Source organism: Hylobates moloch, unplaced genomic scaffold, assembly GCF_009828535.3.
Source record: "Hylobates moloch isolate HMO894 unplaced genomic scaffold, HMol_V3 SCAFFOLD_11, whole genome shotgun sequence".
NCBI lineage: Eukaryota > Metazoa > Chordata > Mammalia > Primates > Hylobatidae > Hylobates > Hylobates moloch.
Genome location: NW_026652286.1, coordinates 66,037,235 through 66,056,213, shown reverse-complemented (window position 1 = coordinate 66,056,213; position 18,979 = coordinate 66,037,235). Strand labels below are relative to the sequence as shown.

Below are 18,979 nucleotides of genomic sequence, written 5' to 3'. Positions count from 1 at the left end.
CTTTGGCTTTTCTGGGAATCAGTGAGATGCCAAAGGCCTTTGAGTAAACTTGATTTAAATCAGCTGAAGTCTGTTTCATCTGCTTAAAGCTAAGAAGCCAACTTTTAAAGAGATGTTCCTCTGTAGTTATCCAAACATTTGTATTCATTCCTCAAGCCCCTGAAAGTTCTACTTCACCTGTTAGGCACCTCCGCGAGCTACAGAATTAACAGGAGAATCCCAGGTTGAGTGGGTGGCAGGACTGTGGGCTCAACTATCTCCCTTCATTGTTATTGTGACCCAGGTCTCCATCATGCCCCCTAGACTGTGACCTCTGTGGGGACACAACTGAGTCCTTCATCTCTATCCTCAGCTCCTTGAGCAATGCTTGGCACACGGTGGGTGCTTGGGAAGGTTTGGATGAATGGGCCAAGGAACCAACAAAGAGATGAGAGAAGTTGATGCCTGTGGGCTCTCTGCAGCCTTAATGAGGCTGGCCTGGCTTGGACAGGAAGGGGGCTACGTGCCTGGAGACTGCAGGCTGCCTGCAGTTCCATGCTGGAGATGGGCTGCAGAGATCATGGAATTTAGAGCAGGAAAGCAAGTAGCTAGAGCCATGAAAGGGAGAGCCGCTCCTCTGAGTGGAGGTGGCGTACTTGGTGCTTTCCAATCCTTTCACCTCATGGCACATACAGAACACAGTATTATTTGTCTGGTACCCAGGGCTTTGTCCAGCTGGCACTGGAGCAGAGGCCTCTCTCACAGCACACCGGTGACCCAGTGCCCACTACTTAGAGCGCTGATCCCAAGAGAACTTAGAGCCTGGTGTGGCCTCTGTTCTTAGCCCTTTGTCATGTAAGTTGCAGATATTTTTCCTAGTTGTGTATTTGCCTTTATGATTTATTTTTTCTTCCACTTGGTTTATTCTTGACCATCACAGTTGTTCTCTCTACAGGAGGTTCCAGACTTGACAAGAGGAGTGTGGCCTTTCCTGGAATCCCTGTGGACACACCCTCCTAGCATCCTCCAGGGAAAGATGCGGCAGCTTAAAGGGAAGCCCAAGAAGGAGACCTCCAAGGACAAGAAGGAGCGGAAGCAAGCCATGCAGGAGGCCCGGCAGCAGATCACCACAGTGGTGCTGCCCACGCTGGCCGTGGTTGTGCTCTTGATCGTGGTGTTTGTGTACGTGGCCACGCGCCCCACCATCACTGAGTGAGCCCTGCAGCCGGCCGCGGACCCCATCGGCTAGGAGAGGAGGCACGGGAGGGGGATGCAAACAAAAAATGGCTTTCATATTCAGAGATGTTCATGTTGCTGAGCTGTAAGCAGGAGCACCCTGTCTTCTCTGCTCTTTGACTTGATTAAAGTATCTCTGCTTTCTTGGGAGGGAATAGGGGATGTTTTATCAGTGAATGTGCCATACACCTTATGGTCCACTTCATGTGCCTTTCAGACTTCAAAGCACGCGCGCGTGCGTGCGTGTGTGTGTGTGTGTGTGCGCGCGCTTCTTTTTCTCTCCTAAGAATCGATAAGTAGCTCCACCTGAAGAGGGGCGGAACCTCTGAGTCAGGAAGCAGCTGGAATCCACACTCACCTCATTCCCATTGTTTGGATCATGCCTCTTTCCAACACGTGTTCACAATCTCCAAAGGGACTGTATTTCTTCTCTGTGCTTAATGTGATTTGAAATATGTTGAATCAAAGTGAAATATTTATTTTTTGAATAAAGGAGATAATAGCCTTAAACTGGATGCTTACCATGTTTTGCAAGGAGGTGCTGTCTGTGGTCTCCCCCTGCCCACGGGTCTGCCCCTCTTCCCTCCCCTTCCCTTTATCCTGTGGCTGTCTCCACCTTCCCCAGCACTCCCTCTGCTCATCGTTTCTGAGTAAAATTATGCTTTTTGACCGATAATTTTAAGATGGAGAGGGACAGAAAGGGCGCATTAATTGGCTTGCTTAGAAAGTGAGAGTTCTAATTAGACTGCGACCACAGGTGCTTTTTACACCAGTTAGTTTTTCCTACTTTAACTTGGTATGTTTGTGCAAACAGCAATACAGAGTGGTCCTGGAAGTAAAGGTCAGGCTTGGTTTTGTTCTTAGCTGAAAGGATGCAAATTGTTGGCATTCCAGCTGAGTTTTCAATGCAAATTGGCTGGAATGGTTGCCTCATTTTATTCTAACAGCACTGCTCATGCGGTCCTGCTTCCTGATGGAGCAGCCTCTTTTTGGAAGTCAGATTCATGGTTACTGTTCTGAGGATGTCTGTTCTCCTGTCATTGCTGATTATGGAGATTTGTGGGGAGAGAAGCGCTTTTCCTAATCCCCATGGCTGCGCGACTCGCTCACGGATGGCAGAGGCTGTTAGTGGAGATTTGGGGCCCCTTGGAGTGAGTCTCTCAGGAAGACGAAGCAGCTATTGAAAGGAAGGACTTCTCTGGCTGATGCCTGGAGAGCCTGGACTCGGCAGGCTGACAGAGCTCTGCGGCCCCGCTCTGTGAGCTGGTCTCAGAGAGACCTGGTGTCTCCTCATGCTCACTCAAGGGCCAATGGCCCTGGAAAGAGATTCGCTAAAATACTTGCCAAATTCAGAGGCTGCTAGCATCAAATTCCTCTGAGGTTTCTGTTTTCCTATCCTTTATTTGGTTCTGTTATGAACTTCAGTGCTTGCTGATCTGAGAAAGACTGCAGGCCACTGTCCCAAGGACTTTCTCATTCAGGGGCTGGAGGGTGGAGGAAGGCGTCTGCGGCCATTCCTGCTCCTCACAGTGGCTGCTGTGCGGCTGGTGAGTCCCCTTCCCAGGGCAGATGCTGTGAGGATGGAGCGAGGACAGCCCGTCCACTCCAGCAGAAAGACCCCAGTCTGCATGTCTTGCAATTACCTGATCAGCATTTAGTTCCCAGTCTACCACTCAGAATTGCGGATTACTTAAGCCCACTGAACTTCAGTTTCCCTGTCTGTAAAGAACTGGTAAAGTCACTTTTAGGAAGGTGAGCCCTAGTAGAAAATAAGGCTTTTAGAACAAACTTGGGTTTTGATGCAGATTTTGCTGCTGGAACCCCTCTGAGTCCACTTAGAGGTTATCTTGCTTCATAGGATTGTGGGGAGGGTTAAGTTGAAATAGTGTATTTGTAAAGCCAAATCTAGCGCCTGGGGCTTAGTTACTTATAGTTACTGTGTAAACAATAGTAGCTTGATATTTTACATATATTTATTTCTCACACAGCCTCACGAGGTAGGTACGATTATTACTCAATCTTACACATGAGAAAGCTGAGGCAGGCCAGGAAACCTGTCCATGTCACACAGCTAGTGAGTGGAGGAGCCGTGGTTTGTTTATTCTTAAGCTTTTGTTATGGTACATTTTAAACATACACAAAAATAGATGCAGCATGCCTCAGGTCCCTGTTGACCATTCTTCAGCAAACCCCACTGGCTGCTCCTGCCCATCCATCTGCACTGCCCCCACATCCAGACACCCTCATGTGCACACATTCCTTGGACTGTTTGGAGCAAAACAGGAGATGGGATTTTAAACCCAGGCAGCCTGGCTCCAGAGTCCATGTTCTTCTTCATTAAAATCTGTTGCCTTTCAATAAATAATTTTTTCTACTTCCCTGGTCTAAAGAAACCTTGCCTGCCCAGGGTATTTGAATAGCCTTCACCTGGTCATGGTGAACAGCCTTTGATGCCATTTTAGACAAATGGCCTGTGAGTTTGGCCTGCCCTGTGGGCACTAACTCCACCCAGCCTCTGGTCTATTGCTCAGTGAAAGAGGAGCCTCACCTGGTAGCTAGAAGAGAGTCTTTTCCACGGGCTCCTTACTTAAAACATTTCAGTGTTCTTGCTCAGGAGATTTTGTGTATGATGTAAAAGGAATATAATCTTTGGGAAACTGACATATCTGAATTCTACCTCTGCCGCTTTCTAGCTGAATGACGTTACTCAGGCCCCATGACCTGAGCCGCACTTGCCCCACATCTGTGAAGTAAGGTTTACTCTCTAGGGGATGTTGGGAGGATATATTGAAATATGAAAATGGCATACTTTGTGCCTAGTACATTATGGAGGCCCCATAAATGGCCATTCCCTTTTCGTCAGTGTGTTCAAAAACTGGGAATATAAATGAAGGCCTGCTCCCCAAGGCTCTACTGGCCAAACGGACATGCCACACAGTGTAATAGATCCTTTAGGTGCTTGTGGCTCTATTTTCACCACTGTTTTCCTCTTTGTTGTCCATCAGGAGGCCTAGTTGGTTTGAACTGGACCTTCAGAAGGCAACTACTAGACAGGCTTGGTGAAGGCAGGCTGAAAATGGACCTTTAAAAGATAACAATTTTGATGTGAGTGGCCTGGCAGGGACCAGATGCCAATTTACTGTGGACTTGCTGGGTGGAATTTTAACAATTCTTAGGGGAAATAGTACTCTCATGTGGGTATACTTGGTAATGATTTGAGACACCAGGTTCCAAATTATTTCCAGCTATTCAATGGCTTCAAGGCAATACTGAATTATTTATTAGGAGTTTCACAGAAAGTCATGCTGGGGTTCCTGCAGTAGAATCTAGGACTCTTGGCTTTCAGAGTCCTCATTACCAAGCCTAATGTTTCTTGAAGAGCATATTCTGAAAGAAGAATCGAGTTGGAAACAAGAATAGAAACCATTGTCATTGATTTAAAAGGTGGCATTTGATGTATTTTTTTTTTAAAGTCCTGATACCAAGATGTGTTTGTGTATTCATTTTCTGGCCAATGAAAATCTTGGTGATTATCATTGTCATTATGGAGGATATGAGACTGAGAGAAGAAGGATCTAGACCCAGTCTGCCACTCAGAGTGTGACACTGGCCAGGCACCTCATATAGGTATGTTGGACCATAGAATCTCCTGAGAGCTCTTGTATCCCAGAGATTCTGTGAACGTAGAGTTAACAAAATACCTGTGTGAATGAATAGATTTACTTGGAGCTCAGAGAACCATCGGCACCTGGTCTAAGAGGTCTGAGGATAGAAGCTACAAGGTAGCCTGTGTATCTCCTTGTGATCCTCCCAGAGCTCTATAAATGCAGCGGTTGCTACCAACTGATCATGAATCTAAACCTGTAAAGGTTAAGTTCAGTTTGATTGGTCCTGAGGCCACCAGCTATAAGTTTTCCTGGTCAGCTCAAGGACAGAGCAAGTATGCACCCGTCCATCCTTCATGTGTCCTTCATGAGATAAGATAGGGAACCTGCAGCCAGGCTCGTCTGTGAACTGGAGATGGTTAAGACATTGCCATAGGTCGCTAGGAAAATTCGAGAGATGATTGTCCTTCCCTCTTCCCCAAAAGGATCTCACACCATTAATTACTTGTCAGAGGTAGAAAAATCAGGAAATCTTTTGAAATTATGGCCCTCAGGTTTTTTTTTTTTTTTTTTTTGGAAGTCTACTATCACATTCCCTATAGCTCTGCCTTGAAAATATCCCGTACAGGATATTTTTCAAAGATGTCTGCCTTTGAATGTATTTGAAACTGTCTTAATTCTGTGTTCTGTACAATATTTGCCACAGACTTTTGCTTAAACATTAGAAATGAGATACAGAATTTGGGGATCAAGAAGATACATGAATAGCTTCCTCTAAATCTTTTGAGAGTATCTGTACCAGAATTGCAGAAGGGTTTGTACATCTTCTGGATCCGTGTCCCCCTCCCTCCATGCTTCAAATATCAGGCAGAGCAACTGTGCACGTGTGGTTTGCCTCTACACAGCAAACCTCTTACTCTATCAGGCCTAATTTTTTCTTATGAATCATGTACTTCAGTAGGCAGTCCTCTTCTGAGTATTTTCTCATTACAAGGCAAATGTCCCTGACTTCAGTGTATTTCAGTCTTGTCATGTGTGTTATCTCCCTGCCTCCCAGTTCTTTGGAAAGGAGCCAGTCTTTTAAAAAAGCTTTTAGTCCCTTGAACTATTGAGTGACAACTTAAGGAATGTGGAGCTGAGAGAGGATTTGGATGCTCAGTAATGTCATAGTTAAGGGTCTCTCTCCTTCCCTTGTGTTCACTTCCCCATTGTTTCGTAAAGGTTGTCTGCTTTTGAACTTTCCCACAAGAAAACTTTCATCCAACCTTTGAATATTCCCTTTCCAATTGAAACAGGCACAACTGATCACATGTGGATCACCCCAGCTTTTTCAGAAACCATATTAAGTCATTTGGGATCAGACTTAACTTCAAAGGCACCAACAAGTTTGGGTTAGAATAAATTAAGAAGGCCCATTATGAACTCCTTTTGCAGACTTCTCCACCTTGAAATTTCTCTGTTTCCACCTGATTCTGTCGAAGGTCTGCCCATCTGTTTCCTCCACCCCAATTCTCCAGAGACATTGAAATTCCCCTATCTCACACAGTCCTTCCAGATTGGATTTTAAAAGATGTAACAATGTCTAGAAAGACATACTTAAAGCAAAAATATATAAAACATTGAAAACAAAAAAAAAGGGAAGGCAAATATGAACAAAAGCTATGGCAACAGTTTTAACATCAGCAAAAGAAATATAAGGTGAACATGCCATGGCGGCAAAGGATGACATATACTAGTACTCTATTTTTATTTATTTATTTATTTATTTTTGTGATGGAGTCTCGCTCTGTCGCCCAGGCTAGAGGACAGTGGCGTGATCTCAGCTCACTGCCAGCTCCACTTCCCAGGTTCATGCCATTCTCCTGCCTCAGCCTCCCGAGTAGCTGGGACTACAGGCGCCCACCACCACACCTGGCTAATTTTTTTTTTTTTTTTTTGTATTTTTAGTAGAGGCGGGGTTTCACTGTGTTAGCCAGGATGGTCTCGATCTCCTGACTTCGTGATCCACCCGCCTCGGCCTCCCAAAGTGCTGGGATTACAGGCGTGAGCCACCGCGCCTGGCCGACATATACTAGTACTCTAATAAAAAAAGATTATGATCATGAATGTGTGTGTTAATATAGCTTCAAAATATATAAAGCAAGTGACTATTGACAGGACCACGAGAAGAAATACATCACAATTTTAGTTGTTTTTAAGGTAGCACTTTTAGACGTTGATAGATCAAACAGAGGAAAGGAGCAAATATATAGATTTGAACAGTAACATGAATAAGCTTGATATGGTATATAAAACGATCCTTTTACTCAATGGAGAATATAATTTTTTAAGAGTGCACATGAAAAACGTTAATAAAAATTGGCTTAGTTTTCAACTTTGATGGAAAATAACCCACAGATTCAAGAAATTCAACAAGCTCTAAGTAGGGTAAACAAAGAAAACCACACCAAGGAGTTTCAGAGTCAAATTACTAAAAACCAAAAATAAATAGTGGTGGGCATGGAAATCTAGCCTCAACCTTCTCTACCATTTAGCACTTGAGCAATGCCTACAAAGTTCTCAGGGGGAAAAGACCAACCCAAGAGCTCTTTTGTATGTTTCCTTTGTATAATACGTTGCTGATTTAACTATTTTCAGTGTAACAACTATGTGCCAGGTACTGTTCTTGGTACTGGGAGATGCATCAGTGAGAAAAATGTAAAATATTCCTGTCTTTATTAAATAGAGTACATTTTAGCAGGGGAACACATCAAACTAACATGTATAACTGCAATACATAAGCATTTCTAAACATGGGAAAATTAGGGACTATTTCTCATAAGTATTTTATGAAGAAACCATAAGAGCATAGTGTCCAAACAAGAGAAATGGAGAAGCTACAGCAAAATAATTTGCTATAGGATTATGATAAAATCAACTGTGCAAACTATGGTTTCAGAAATGTTATAACAAGTTGGAAGTGAGAAGACATGAGGTGGCATAAGTATTCTTTCTTGCTCTTTTAATGTTAGGACTTTAAATTATTTAAAGCTGATAATATACTTTGAAGGGTAAGGGTAAGTACTGAAAGAATAAATAGAAATAATATAACCAGCTTATTTGGTGGAGGAGCAGTATGAAGTGAAGCACGCTATTGTTGCTTAGGTATGGTGTCAGTACATAGGAATTAAGGAAGTAGAGGATTAACGAATAAAGGTGCTAGACGAAAACATGATAGAGAATTCTGTATCGCTGGTCTGGGCAATGATTTTTTTTGGATATGAACCCAAAAGCACAGACAACGAAGGCAAAAATAGACAAATGGGATTACATCGAACAAAAAAGCTTCTGACCCAAGGAAACAATCAACAGAGTGAAGACACATCCTACAGAATGGTTAAAAAAAAAAGTGCAAACTATACATTTGATAGGGGGTTAATATCCAAAATATATACAGGGAGATGGTTAATGGGTACCCCCCCAAAAATAGAATGAATAAGATCTACTATTTGATAGCACAATAGGGTGACTATAGTCAATAATGTATATTAAAATAATGAATGTAGTTGGATTGTAACTCAAAGGATAAATGCTTGAGGGGGAATGGATACCCCATGCTCCATGATGTGCTTATTTGACTTTGCATGCCTGTATCAAAACATCTCATGTACCCCATAAATATATACACCTACTATATAATCATGTAAATGTTTAAGAAAAACCCAAAACCCCAAATATATATATTTATATATGGAACTCAATAGTAAGAAAACAAATTAGAAAATGAGCAAAAGACCTGAATAGACATTTCTCAAAAGACATACAAATGGGCAACAGGTATATGAAAAAATGTTCAACCTTACTAATCAGGGAAATGCAAATTAAAGCCACAATATCACCCTTGTACCTGTTAGAATGGCTATTATCAAAATGACAAAAAAATAAGTATTGGAGAGGATGTGGAGAAGGGAACACCTGAATACTACTTGTGGGAACGTAAATTAGTGCAGTCATTATGGAAAATATGGAGGTTCCCCAAGACATTAAAAGTAGAACTACCATGTGATCTACCAATCTCACTACTGGGTACATAGTTAAAGGAAATGAAATCATTATGTCAAAGAGATATCTGTACTCCTATATTCATTGCAGCACTATTCACAATAGCCAAGATATGGAACCAACCTAAGTGTCCATCAGTGGATAAATGGATAAAGAAAAAGGTATATATGCAATGGAATACTGTTCAGCCTTTAAAAGGGTGGAAATTCTGTCATCTATGACAATATGGATGAACCTGGAAGGGTTTATGTTAAATGAAATAAGCCAGGCACAGAAAGATAAATACTGCATGATTTCACTTACATGTGTAATCTGAAAAGGTTGAACTCATAGAACAGTTGCAGGGGCTGGATGGAAGGGGGTTTGAGAGCTACTGGTCAACAATACAAAATTTCAGTGAGGAGGAATAAGTTCAAGAAATCATGTAATACAGCATAGTGACTATAGTTAATGTATTCTTGAAAATTACTAAGAGTAGATTTTAAGTATTCTCATCACAAAATGACAACTATGTGAGGTAATGCATATGTAAATTAGCTCCATTTAGCCATTCCACAATGTATACATATTCAAAACAACATATATATGATAATTATACACAATTTTTATCAATTAAAAAGTTAAAACCCAACAGATTCTGGAGAGGCCTTGGAGAAATGGGAACGCTTATACGCTATTGGTGGGAATGTAAATTAGTTCAGCCACTGTGGAAAGCAGTTAGGAGATTTCTCAAAGAATTTAAAACAGAGTTAACATTTGACGCACCATCCCATTACTGGGTATATACCCAAAGGAAAATAGACCATTATACCAAAAGGACACATGCACACATGTTCACTGCCATGCTACTCTCAATAGCAAAGATGGGAAATCAGATGCCCATCAGTGCGAACTGGATAAAGAAAATGTGATACATGGAATACTATGCAGCCTAACGAATGAAATAATGTCTTTTGTAGCAACACTGATGGAGCTGGAAGCCATAATCCTAACTGATGCAGGAACAGAAAACCAAATACCCCATGTTGTCACTTACAAGTGAGAGCTAAACATTGAGCACCCGTGGACATAAACATGGGAACAATAGATACTGGGGGCTACTAGAGGGGGGAAGGAGGGAGAGGTGTGTAGGTTGAAAAACTTACCAGGTACTGTGCTCACTACCTGGGTGCAATATACCCATGTAACAAACCTGCATAGGTACTCACTGTATCGAAAATAAAAGCTGAAATTAAAAGGAAAAATCAGGAAATTGTAGGAAATATATAATGATCATTTGAAAAATGAAAAGCCTTTCCTGACAAAAAACAAGACAAGAGAAAAAGTAATAAAGTAGCCATTAGGAACGACTAAGACAAAAGCTTATGAAATCATGACAGCACACACGAGTGAAGGAAACAAGCTATACAGCTTCTATATACATTGGAAGTTACATATATTGGAAGTTATATATACATTGGAAGTTATTTTGAACCATTGATGGAAATAGTGTAATGCAAAATATGATGACAGAAGCAAGACCAAACATAGCTATCAAATCTGAGAAAATGGCATGAATATACTTATTTAAAGAAAAAAGACTTAAATTGGAATACAAAGGAAAACCTAATGCACATCTTATAAAAAAGATACACCTTAAAGTGACTCAAAGCAGTTGAAAATAAAAAGATGCACAAAAGTATATCAGTGATGCATCTAGAAAAAAGTAATACCATTAGAGGAGAGCTCAGATGAAAATTCATAGCTTTAAACAGGTATCTACGAACAGGAAATTGTCAGGAAAACAAAGAGGAAAGAGTGGTTACAACCTTACTATTAAATAAAGTTGGGAGCAAAAAACATAAAAGAGATAAAGGGCACTTTATGATGTGAAGTATATAATTTATAATGAAGATCTAGAAATTATGAATACGTACAAAATGACCAAATTTATCTTAACAGAAATTATAGGAAATACAAAGAGTGATAGACAGAAATGTATTAGTAACTGGAGACTTTGAGTCTTCTAAATCCTTATCTTTTATTTGAGCAAGTAAATAAAAGATAAGCATTTAGAAGACAAAATATATCTGACTCATACATATCAAACTATTCCTAAAAACAGAGGCTATGTATTTTTTTTCAAGTTTCAGAAACATTTATGAAAATTACTTACTGGCCTGGTGTGGTGGCTCACACCTGTTATCCCAGCACTTTGGGAGGCCGAGGTGGGTGTATCACGAGGTCAGGAGTTCAAGACCAGTCTGGCCAACATAGTGAAACCCTGTGTCTACTAAAAGTACAAAAATTAGCCAGGTGTGGTGGTGTGCTCCTGTAATCCCAGCTACTTGGGAGGCTGAGGCAGGAGAATTGCCTGAACCTGGGAGGTAGAGGTTGCAGTGAGCTGAGATTGTGGCACTGCACTCCAGCCTGGGTGACAGTGTGAGACTCTGTCTCAAAAAAAAAAAAAAAAAAAATTACCTGATATATGTTTACCTCCTCTAAATCCTGAGCTCCAGGAGATTCAAAAAGAACTTGTCTGTCTTGTTAACCCCATTTTCCTAGAGCTAAAAGAGAATATCAATAAATATTTTTTAGAAAGTAAAAGAGCAGATAATTCACAAAAGAAAAATGCAAATGACCAGTATGCTCATGAAAAAAAAAAGCACAACTCTGTAAACAAAAATTTCTGTTCAAGTAACAATAGAATATCATTTTACCTATCAAATCGGCAAAGCTTTTAAAAAGCAGCATGCTCTAAATCCTTTGCTTTATACATAAATACATATGTAGATAATTTGTCAACTTTCCAAAATGTTGAGCTGAAAAAATGTGAAGAGTTCTTCCCAATTCCCATTACTCTCGTGCAAACTTCCAAGTCAGCCATGGCCTGTGAGGAAATGCATTACTTTGTGTTATGTCCCATCCTAACTTCCCCTGGATTTGTGAGTGGCTTATACCTAAGCAGGGTGACATGTCCTCCGGATAGACTCACCACATGGGCCGACCCACCCTGAACTGGGTCCCAGGAGCTCTGCTTAGCTGCTGTTGCCCATCATTGTCCATCTGCCCCACTGCACTGCTGTACCCCGAGGAAATATCTCCCTGAGGCTCTTATTTAGTCTACTGCTGATACATAAATTTGCTGCATGGATCCCAGACCATATTTACGTAGCAATTAAGGTCTATATTTCATGGTTAGATTTTTGGACTATCTTAAAAAACCTATTTGAATTTTAGAACATTAGAGATGAAAAATTTCTTAGAGTTTACTGGCTAGATCTCCTACCACTTCCTAGAGCATCCTGATAGATTCTGATTAAGTATCTAGCATTAGGAGAGCCTAGAACTAGAGAAGATAGGCCCGAAATACTGGTGTTAAAAAATAAAACAAAATAACAGAAGAAAATGGATTTTGAAGAAAATTCCGTATCCAAATAAGGATATCTTGTACTTTCTCCTTCAAGTTAGGCTTGGGATTTGGCCCCTGCCTTAGAGTCTTTCTCATTACCTATAGTAATGATAAGAATTAATCCTAGCTACAATCAGAATAACTTGAGTCCATTTGCATGAAGCAGGCTTGGGAGAGGAGCCTATGTCCCAGGTCTTAACTGGATAAGAATGATGACAAACTCAGGGAGGCTGAGGCAGGAGAATTGCTTGAACCCAGGAAGCGGAGGCTGCAGTGAACCAAGATTGCACCACTGCACTCCAGCCTGGGCCACAGAGTGAGACTGTGTCTCAAAAAAAAGAAAGATGCTGACAAACTCAGATGTCATGTTAAACCCTTACAACCACAATTCCTATGTGTTGGCTCAGGCTGAATAAAGACTTCTGGTTAATGATGGTGAGTTGAATACATGCTCCCTCCTAAAGGTAAAGCCATAGTAAAGTAAAAGGAAAAAAGACATACGTTCCTAGTGAAGCAGGATATTTCCCTATCCCCTTTGCAAGACTCATGACAGGGGTGCCTCGTTTACTCAGCCTGCTGCTCTCAACTCCTCACAGGAGGGAGGGCATCAGCAAATGAGGTGGGAACTGGAGTGTGTGAGTGTTGGAACTGGTTGGCTGCCTTGGCACTGGCAGGAGAGAACTCCATGCAGGCCCTTGTGGCAGTGTCTAGGTTGGGGTACCTGTAAACTCCAGAGCCCCAGAGGGCATGTTACAGTGCTCTTTTAGCTCTGCCATCTGCAGATGGCTTAAGTGTTAACAGCTCAGTGGGCCCTTTGCCTCATCACATGAGGTGGCTGCCCTCCACCAGCAAGGGCAAAGGGCCAGCGTGACAGCCTTTTTTATCTGCACTCATGGCTCCTGAGCTCTTGTGCGGTGTCCAGGAAAAATGAGGTTGCATGGGCGAATTGAAGGATGGTAAACGTGGCGGATTTTATTGCTGATGAAAGTGGCTCTCAGTGAGAAGGGGAGCCGAAATGGGGTGGGAAGTTAATCTTCCTCTGAAGTCTGGCTGTCTCCAGCTGGATTCTTCTCTGAAGTTATGCCGTTAAGCTGTCCGTCTAAAGTCAAGCTGCTTCTCTCTGACATCCAGCTGTAGTCCTGACATCCAGCTGTAGTCCTGACGTCCAGCTACTTCTCTGCTGGCTGAGTCTGGGGTCTTTATAGGCACAGGATGGGGAGGGGTGGGGCCATGGGTAGTTTACAAAAAGGCAACATTTGAGCAGGAAAACAGGGATAGAAGTTCTCATTTTGGGCCATGGTTTCAGGTTTTTCAGCTTGAGGGTGGGGTTTTTGCCAGGGACCCGCCCTTTCTTGCCTAGAATTTCTCTGCCTCCTGTCCCTATCACTAGCATGAAGAGAAAGGGAGCAGAGGTAAGAGCAGCTCCATTTTGAAAAATGGAAAGCAAAGGGATGAGTGGTGACTGCCTTAGCAGACCTGAGAACAATGAGTTATAGTTGGCAGTGAAAGCATCTCAAAATCAGTCTGACTGTCACTGCAGATCCTCACAAAGCTCAGGAATGGGTATACCCAGGTTATTCTGGAAGTGACTGTGAAGGTAAAGCTAGAAGAAGGATTGGTAGAAAGTCAGTCTAAGAACTCGTTAAACTACCAGATTCTTTCCCCAACCGTGACAGAAGGCAGGTGATTCATTCTCAAGAGAGAGTCGAACACAGAGTCTCTTGGCTGAAGGCACCAGGTACAGCTGAAGGAAGAGGTCTTGTACTAAAAATATGGGCTCAAGTAATATACATATCGAATGCTGAGATCCTCAACCTTTTTTTTCCACCTGGACCCCCAGAATGTGGCAAGGAAGAGTATACCCTTCAGACAGAAAAGTAGAAGCAACCTCTCTGAGAAATGTAACAGATCCAAGAGAAAAGACCTAAGGACACTAATATTGAGGGCTACCCAAAGAAATCTATTTAGATTCACCTGCAGTAAAGCTCCAGGTTAGTAAAATTCCACTGAGCCCACCCATGGGCACAGAGATTTTTAGTGTCCCACTTTAAATACAAGCAGATGGCTAAGGATCATGATATATTTTTTAAAAGACAGAAGCCAACATAAGGAAACATTAAATAGCAATGCAAAGGAAACAGACCATACTGAATGACTGAATGATGATTGCTGTTTGGATCAAAATAAACTTCCTAATGTGAATGTGAATATATATGTTTTAAATATGGTTTAAAATTTGTTTTTCTGCTGCACAGTGGCCAAAACAGATTGTGAATGGAAGGGCTAAGAAAGTTAAAACCAATATATACAATTCAAACCGAACTCCTATTCAAAGAACAGTCATATTTTGTGGCCTGCAACACATTTGAATAAAACACACACCAGCTTCCATGGTACAGTGAGAATCCAGGACGTAGTATATGGAAGCATATAACTGGAGAAGATGAACTCATGGTGCTGATATTAAAATAAGACAAAGAGGGTTTTGAAGATTCCAAATCTAGAGGTTATATACCCACTGCTCTTATCCCCTCCCAATTAGGATTGGGATGGACATTGTCCCTGTAGAAAAACCACTATTGCAATTATAAGAACCAAATGACTGAAAACACATTTTAGGACCTCTCTGTTTGGAACTCTGTAGTTTTAGCATTTAAAACACCATTGAATGAACATACAGTGTTTCTTGGTGTTTGCACTAAACTCTATAAACTACTACAGCCTGTGGGCCAAATCTAGCCTGCCACCTGCTTTTGAACAGATGGAAAGCTAAGAATAGTTATTTTTAAAAAATAAACTTTTTGAAATAACTGTATTTTCACATGCAGTTGTAGGAAGTAATACAGATAGATCCTGTATACCCTTTACCTAGTCCCCCCCATGTTAACTTCTTCAAACCTATAGTACAGTATCTTAGTATGATCAGCACATTGACATTGATGCAGCCAAGATACAGAACAGATCGTCACAGGGACTTCTCAGCTTCCCTTTTTATAGCCACATCCCCTGCCCTCATGCTCCCACTCGCTCTGTAGCCCCTGGTAACCACTAATCTGGTCTCTATTTCCATAATTTGTCATTTCAAGAATGTCATATAAATGGTAGAGTACAGAATGGAACCTTCTGAGATTGACCTCTTTTTGCTCAGCATAATGCTCTGCAGAGTCCTCCAGGTTTTGCATGAAGCAATCAGTTTTTGTTTTTTCTATTGCTGAGTAGTATTCCATGGTATGGAGGTACCACTTTTTTTTTTAACCATTCACCTGTTGAAGGATATCTATGCTATTTCTAGTTCTAGTTTTTGGCTATTATGAATAAAGCTGCTCTGAGCATTCACATATAGGTTTTTTGGTGAACATAAGTATTTACTTCTCTGGGATAAATTTTGAAGAGTTCATATGCTGGGTTGTATGGTAGTTGCATGAAACTGCCCAACTATTTTCCAGAGGAGTGGCACCACTGTGCATTCCACCAGCAATGTGATCAGTTTCTCTGTGTTCTTGCCAGTATTTAGGGTTGTCACTATTTTTTATTTTTAGCTACTCTGATAAGTGTGTAGTGATAACTTACTGTGGCTTAATTTGCATTTCCCTAATGGCTAATACTGTTGAACACCTTTTCATGAGCTTACTGGCCACGTATCTATTCTCTTCAGTGCAATGCATCTCACATCTTTTCTCCATATTCTAATTGGATCCTTCAGTATTTTTTCTGTTCAGTTTTGAGAGATCTTTATACATTCTAGATGTTAGTCCCCTGTCAGATATGTGGTTCGCAAGTAATTTCTCCCAGTAGCTTTTCTTTTCACCCTCTTAACAGACTTTTTTTTTAAGCTACCTAGTTCAATTTATTTGTGGCTCCACTAGCAAAAGTATTTTTTTTTTATTATACTTTAAATCCTAGGGTACATGTGCACAATGTGCAGGTTTGATACATAGGTATGCATGTGCTATGTTGTTTTGCTGCACCCATCAACTCATCATTTACAGTGGGTTATTTCTCCTAATGCTATCCCTCCCCCAGCTCCCCACCCCACGACATGCCCCAGTGTGTGATGTTCCCCATTCTGTGTCCAAGTGATCTCATTGTTCATTTCCCACCTATGAGTGAGAACATGCAGTGTTTGGTTTTCTGTCCTTGTGGTAGTTTGCTGAGAATGATGGTTTTCAGCTTCATCCATGTTCCTGCAAAGGACAGGAACTCATCCTTTTTTGTGGCTGCATAGTATTCCATGGTATATATGTGCCACATTTTCTTTATCCAGTTTATCTTTAATGGACATTTGGGTTGGTTCCAAGTCTTTGCTATTGTGAATAGTGCTGCAATAAACATAGGTGTGCATGTGTCTTTATAGCAGCATGATTTATAATCCTTTGGGTATATACCCGGTAATGGGATGGCTGGGTCAAATGGTATTTCTAGTTCTAGATCCTTGAGGAATCACCACACTGTCTTCCACAATGATTGAACTAATTTACACTCCCAAAAACAGTGTAAAAGCATTCCTATTTCTCCACATCCATGCCAGCATCTGTTGTTTCCTGACTTTTTAATGATTGCCATTCTAACAGGTGTGAGATGGTATCTCATTGTGGTTTTGATTTGCATTTCTCTGATGACCAGTGATGATGAGCATTTTTTCATGTGTCTGTTGGCTGCATAGATATCTTCTTTTGAGAAGTGTCTGTTCATATCCTTTGCCCACTTTTTGATAGGGTTGTTTGTTTTTTTCTTGTACATTTGTGTAGATTCTGGAGGAAATTAGCCTTTTGTCAGATGGGTAGATTGCAAAAATTTTCTCGCATTCTATAGGTTGCCTGTTCACTCTGATGATAGTTTCTTTTGCTGTGCAGAAGCTCTTTAGTTTAATTAGATTCCATTTTTCAATTTTGGCTTTCGATGTCATTGCTTTTGGTGTTTTAGTCATGAAGTCCTTGCCCATGCCTATGTCTTGAATGGTATTGCCTAGGTTTTCTTCTAGGATTTTTATGGTTTTTGGTCTAACATTTAAGTCTTTAATCCATCTTGAATTAATTTTTGTATAAGGTGTAAGGAAGAGATCCAGTTTCAGCTTTCTACATATGGCTAGCCAGTTTTCCCAGCACTATTTATTAAATAGGGAATCCTTTCCCCATTTCTTGTTTTTGTCAGGTTTGTCAAAGATCAGATGGTTGTAGATGTGTGGTGTTACTTCTGAGGGCTCTGTTCTGTTCCATTGGTCTATATATCTGTTTTGTTACCAGTACCATGCTGTTTTGGTTACTGTAGCCTTGTGGTATAGTTTGAAGTCAGGTAGTGTGATGCCTCCAGCTTTGTTCTTTTTGCTTAGGATTGTCTTGGCGATGCGGGCTCTTTTTTGGTTGCATATGAACTTTAAGGTAGTTTTTTTCAATTCTGTGAAGAAAGTAATTGGTAGCTTGATGGGGATGGCATTTAATCTATAGATTACTTTGAGCAGTGTGGCCATTTTCATGATCTTGATTCTTCCTATCCATGAGCATGGAATATTCCTCCGTTTGTTTGTGTCCTCTTTTATTTTGTTGAGCAGTGGTTTGTAGTTCTCCTTGAGGAAATCCTTCACATCCCTTGTAAGTTGAATTCCTAGGTATTTTATTGTCTTTGAAGCAATTGTGAATGGGAGTTCACTCATGATTTAACTCTCTGTTTGTCTGTTATTGGTGTATAGGAATGCTTGTGACTTTTGCACATTGATTTTCTATCCTGAGACTTGCTGAAGTTGTTTATCAGCTGAAGGAGATTTTGGGCTGAGACGATGGGGTTTTCTAAATATACAATCATGTCATCTGCAAACAGGGACAATTTGATTTCCTCATCTCTTAATTGAATACCTTTTATTTCTTTCTCTTGCCTGATTGCCATGGCCAGAACTTCAAACACTATGTTGAATAGGAATGGTGAGAGAGGCCATCCCTGTCTTGTGCCAGTTTTCAAAGGGAATGCTTCCAGTTTTTGCCCATTTAGTATGATATTGGCTGTGGGTTTGTCATAAATAGCTCTAATTATTTTGAAATATGTTCCATCAATACCAAGTTTGTTGAGAGTTTTTAGCATGAAGGGCTGTCGAATTTGTCAAAGGCCTTTTCTGCATCTATTGAGATAATCATGTGTTTTTTGTCTTTGGTTCTGTTTATGTCATGGATTACATTTACTGATTTGTATATGTTGAACCAGCTGTGCATCCCAGGGATGAAGCCGACTTGATCGTGGTGGATAAGCTTTTTGGTGTGCTGCTGGATTCAGTTTGCCAGTATTTTATTGAGGATTTTTGCATCGATGTTCATCAGGGATATTGGTCTAAAATTCTCTTTTTTTGTTGTGTCTCTGCCAGGCTTTGGTGTCAGGATGATGTTGGCCTCATAAAATGAGTTAGGGAGGATTCCCTCTTTTTCTATTGATTGGAATAGTTTCAGAAGGAACGCTACCAACTCTTCTTTGTACCTCTGATAGAATTCGACTGTGAATGTGTCTGATCCTGGACTTTTTTTGGTTGGTAGGCTATTAATTATTGCCTCAATTTCAGAGCCTATTATTGGTCTATTCAGAGCTTCAACTTCTTCCTGGTTTAGTCTTGGGAGGGTGTATGTGGCTAGGAATTTATTTATTTCTTCTAGATTTTCTAGTTTATTTGCATAGAGGTGTTTATAGTATTCTCTGATTGTAGTTTGTATTTCTGTGGGATCGGTGGTGATATCCCCTTTATCATTTT

The 18,979-nt window shown here is 40.9% G+C and overlaps 1 non-coding gene across 1 annotated transcript in view; it reads left to right on the top strand.

Moving 5' to 3' along the window:
* The window catches only part of LOC116476809 (uncharacterized), a 46,295-nt gene extending 44,570 nt beyond the window's left edge, over positions 1–1,725 (top strand). The window contains exon 3 of the transcript XR_009215654.1: positions 935–1,725. This is a non-coding gene — a transcript (uncharacterized LOC116476809). The remainder of the gene's footprint in view (positions 1–934) is intronic.
* Positions 1,726–18,979: the final 17,254 nt, after the last annotated feature.